Source organism: Oncorhynchus keta, chromosome 30, assembly GCF_023373465.1.
Source record: "Oncorhynchus keta strain PuntledgeMale-10-30-2019 chromosome 30, Oket_V2, whole genome shotgun sequence".
In the NCBI taxonomy this organism is placed as follows: Eukaryota; Metazoa; Chordata; class Actinopteri; order Salmoniformes; family Salmonidae; genus Oncorhynchus; species Oncorhynchus keta.
In genome coordinates, this window is record NC_068450.1 from 8876714 (window position 1) to 8881509 (window position 4796).

General features: G+C 45.4%; 1 long non-coding RNA gene across 4 annotated transcripts; it reads left to right on the forward strand.

Moving 5' to 3' along the window:
* Window positions 1-3495: 3495 nt before the first annotated feature.
* Window positions 3496-4487, forward strand: LOC127913867 (uncharacterized). 4 transcript variants are annotated; one of them, XR_008087026.1, is made up of 4 exons: window positions 3496-3705; window positions 3761-3870; window positions 3979-4033; window positions 4250-4487. It is a non-coding gene; the product is annotated as an uncharacterized LOC127913867 (long non-coding RNA). The 4 variants fall into 4 exon arrangements; XR_008087028.1 differs by lacking the exon at window positions 4250-4487 and adding an exon at window positions 4088-4167; XR_008087025.1 differs by having other exon boundaries at window positions 3761-4033.
* Window positions 4488-4796: the final 309 nt, after the last annotated feature.

The window sequence follows — 4796 nt, forward strand, 5'->3', positions numbered from 1 at the left end:
TGACAGTACTCCTTACCTGTTAGTGTGACAGTCCTCCCTACCTGTTAGTGTGACAGTCCTCCCTACCTGTTAGTGTGACAGTCCTCCTTACCTGTTAGTGTGACAGTCCTCCCTACCTGTTAGTGTGACAGTCCTCCCTACCTGTTAGTGTGACAGTCCTCCCTATCGATTAGTTTGACAGTCCTCCCTACCTGTTAGTGTGACAGTCCTCCCTACCTGTTAGTGTGACAGTCCTCCCTACCTGTTAGTGTGACAGTCCTTACCAAACGTGCTCGGGAGGTGAAGGTCGAGTCATGCGTCCTCCAAACCATGTTTCTTATCACCCACCTGCTTAACCTGGAAGCCAGCTGCACCGATGTGTCGTAGGAATAACCATTCAACTGACGACAGGAGTCAGCCTGCAGGCGCCCAGCTTTCTACTGGCTCCGCTATGAGCCAAATAAAACCCGCCCGGCCAAACCCTCCCCTAATTCGGACGACGCTGGGCCAATTGTGCGCCGCCCTATGTGACACAGCTTGGGATCAAACCCGGGTTTGTAGTGATGCCTCAAGCACTGCGATGCAGTGCCTTAGACCGCTGCTCCACTTGGAAGGACCGTAAAAAAAAAATTGTTGTCTAATTGTCAAGCCTTGTAAGCTGTAACCAAGTCAAATGTTTTTGTGTTCCGTTTGGGTTTCTTTAAAAAACACAAACAAATATATCTGTCAAGGTTGAACGGTGAAATATTGAGTTTAATCTACATGGTGATCATGTCTAGGTTGAAGAAATATTGTTTATCTTCAACCTAGATTTATGTCAGGAAGTGAAGGACAAGAGCCGTTGAAAATGGAATGTTTTGTGTTGCCGAGACAACCACAATGAGAGTGATGATGGCATGGAGGCGTCGGAATGTGTCCTTCTATTCTGGGAACGTTGCTGTATCTACAGTGGTGATAGACTGAATGTGTTTCCCAAGTGGCAACCTATTCCCTACATAGTGCACCACTTTTAACCACAGACATATGGGCCCTGGTTAAAAAGGAGTGCACTAACATAGGGAATAGGGTGCCATTTGGGATGCTATGTCTGTCTAAAAAAAAAACTCCCCAGTTATTCACTGTGCTATGTTGCCTCGCCAAATCAAGCATGCCTACAAGGAATTTGCTGGTGGCTGTGTGATTTTGAGCCTCAACTAACCACTGTCTTGAATAATGTGGAACCTGTCAACTTCTCTGACACTCATCTTCATTTTTACATGTACGTTTGAGTCATTTGGCAGACGCTCATATCCAGAGCCACTTACAAGAGCAATTAGGGGTAAGTGCCTTGCTCAAGGGCATATAGGCAGATGTTTCACCTAGTCCGCTCTGGGATTCGAACCAGCAACCCTCTTCATATAAGACATCCTGTTTCTTCTTCTTCGTTGTTGTTTTTTTTTCAAATGCATATCGTTGCCAGTATACAGCACATTTTGGCATATAGGTCATGTACTTATAAATATATCCACATTCCAACAACAGGAGGCTGGTGGCACCTTAATTAGGGAGGACGGGGCTCGTGGTAATGGCTGGAGCATCACATACATGGTTTCCATGGTTTCATGTGTCTGATGCCATTCCATTTGTTCTGTTCCAGCCGTTATTATGAGCCGTCCTCCCCTCAGCAGCCGCCTCTGATTCCATCACCTCATCCTGTTATAAATACATCCACATTCCAGGTGAAGCTGGTTGAGAGAATGCCAAGAGTGCGCAAGGCAAACGTTGGCTACTTCTCAAATCTCAAATATATTTTCATTTGTTTATAGAAGCCATGTGGACATTATCTATAGAAGCCATGTGGAAATTATCTATAGAAACCATGTGGACATTATCTATAGAAGCCATGTGGACATTACCTATAGAAGCAATGTGGACATTATCTATAGAAGCCATGTGGACATTATCTATAGAAGCCATGTGGACATTAGCTATAGAAGCCATGTGGACATTACCTATAGAAAAAATGTGGACATTATCTATAGAAGCAATGTGGACATTATCTATAGAAGCCATGTGGACATTATCTATAGAAAAATGTGGACATTATCTATAGAAGCCATGTGGACATTATCTATAGAAGCCATGTGGACATTATCTATAGAACCATGTGGGCATTATCTATAGAATCCAAGTGGACATTATCTATAGAAACCAAGTGGACATTATCTATAGAAACCATGTGGACATTATCTATAGAAGCCATGTGGACATTATCTATAGAACCATGTGGGCATTATCTATAGAAACCATGTGGACATTATCTATAGAAGCCATGTGGACATTATCCATAGAAGCCATGTGGACATTATCTATAGACGCCATGTTGACATTATCTATAGAAACCATGTGGACATTATCTATAGAAGCCATGTGGACATTATCCATAGAAACCATGTGGACATTATCTATAGAAACCATGTGGACATTACCTATAGAAACCATGTGGACATTATCTATAGAAGCTATGTGGACATTATCTATAGAAGCCATGTGGACATTATCTATAGAACCATGTGGACATTATCTATAGAAACCATGTGGACATTATCTATAGAAGCCATGTGGACATTATCCATAGAAGCCATGTGGACATTATCTATAGAAGCCATGTGGACATTACCTATAGAAACCATGTGGACATTATCTATAGAAGCTATGTGGACATTATCTATAGAAACCATGTGGACATTATCTATAGAAACCATGTGGACATTATCTATAGAAACCATGTGGACATTATCTATAGAAGCCATGTGGACATTATCTATAGAAGCCACGTGGACATTATCTATAGAAGCCATGTGGACATTATCTATAGAAGCCACATGGACATTATCTATAGAAGTGCAATTCAGTTAAGGGTGGTCCTTCTGTAGCTCAGTTGGTAGAGCATGGCGCTTGTAACGCCAGGGTAGTGGGTTTGATTCCCAGGACCACCCATGACTGTAAGTCGCTTTGGATAAAAGCGTCTGCTAAATGGCATATATTATATATTATAAGGGTCAGATCAGCTGGTTGTGCCACGCCCCCACTGACCTGATCCTGATTGGTTGTTAATCCTGTTGAGGCGTTACGCTATAGTCACTCACGCACGGTCAGTCAGAGGCCATCAATTGTGGTCAGAACCTGGGTTCAAATACTATTTGTCATCATTTCAAATACTTTTTCCGGGTTTAATTGAACTCATCTTGCACAATGGAAACGATCGAATACTCGCAAAAATGCAAACTCATCCCATCTGGCACTCCAGGCAAGCTAGAGAAAAAAAACACTCAAAACACTAAAAAGATTTCAAATAGTATTTGAACCCAGGTCTGATTGCAGCCACGTGTGTTCCAATAAGCCTCTACTGGTCCCAATCCTCACTTGGTTCCACCTGTTTGATAGATCTTTCAATCCCTAAGTCCCAAATGCTACCCTATGTTCCCTACATAGTGTACTACTTTGGACCAGGGCCCCATAGGGAATAGTGAGCAGTTTGGGACGCATGTTATCTGTCCCCAAATGGCAGCAGAGAGGAAGGTCAGGCTAGGTAAAGGACCAGTAATCCCTCCATAGGAAGGCAGCAGAGAGGAAGGTCAGGCTAGGTAAAGGCCCAGTAATCCCTCCATAGGAAGGCAGCAGAGAGGAAGGTCAGGCTAGGTAAAGGCCCAGTAATCCCTCCATAGGAAGGCAGCAGAGAGGAAGGTCAGGCTAGGTAAAGGCCCAGTAATCCCTTCATAGGAAGGCAGCAGAGAGGAAGGTCAGGCTAGGTAAAGGCCCAGTAATCCCTCCATAGGAAGGCAGCAGAGAGGAAGGTCAGGCTAGGTAAAGGCCCAGTAATCCCTCCATAGGAAGGCAGCAGAGAGGAAGGTCAGGCTAGGTAAAGGCCAGTAATCCCTCCATGGGAGGCAGCAGAGAGGAAGGTCAGGCTAGGTAAAGGCCCAGTAATCCCTCCATGGGAAGGCAGCAGAGAGGAAGGTCAGGCTAGGTAAAGGCCCAGTAATCCCTCCATAGGAAGGCAGCAGAGAGGAAGGTCAGGCTAGGAAAAGGCCAGTAATCCCTCCATAGGAAGGCAGCAGAGAGGAAGGTCAGGCTAGGTAAAGGCCAGTAATCCCTCCATGGGAGGCAGCAGAGAGGAAGGTCAGGCTAGGTAAAGGCCCAGTAATCCCTCCATAGGAAGTCAGCAGAGAGGAAGGTCAGGCTAGGAAAAGGCCAGTAATCCCTCCATAGGAAGGCAGCAGAGAGGAAGGTCAGGCTAGGTAAAGGCCAGTAATCCCTCCATAGGAAGGCAGCAGAGAGGAAGGTCAGGCTAGGTAAAGGCCAGTAATCCCTCCATAGGAAGGCAGCAGAGAGGAAGGTCAGGCTAGGTAAAGGCCAGTAATCCCTCCATAGGAAGGCAGCAGAGAGGAAGGTCAGGCTAGGTAAAGGCCAGTAATCCCTCCATAGGAAGGCAGCAGAGAGGAAGGTCAGGCTAGGTAAAGGCCAGTAATCCCTCCATAGGAAGACAGCAGAGAGGAAGGTCAGGCTAGGTAAAGGCCATTAATCCCTCAGTGTTTGATCGAAAATAGAGCCAGTTTTGTTGCTAATGGAGATATTGCTCTGTCCTCCTGGCGACTGGTGAACCTGAAAGACACCTTCTTTCACAGTGTGTATACACACACACACAGGCGCACACACAGGCGCACACACACACACACACACACACACACACACACACACACACACACACACACACACACACACACACACACACACACACACACACACACACACACACACACACACAGGACACACAC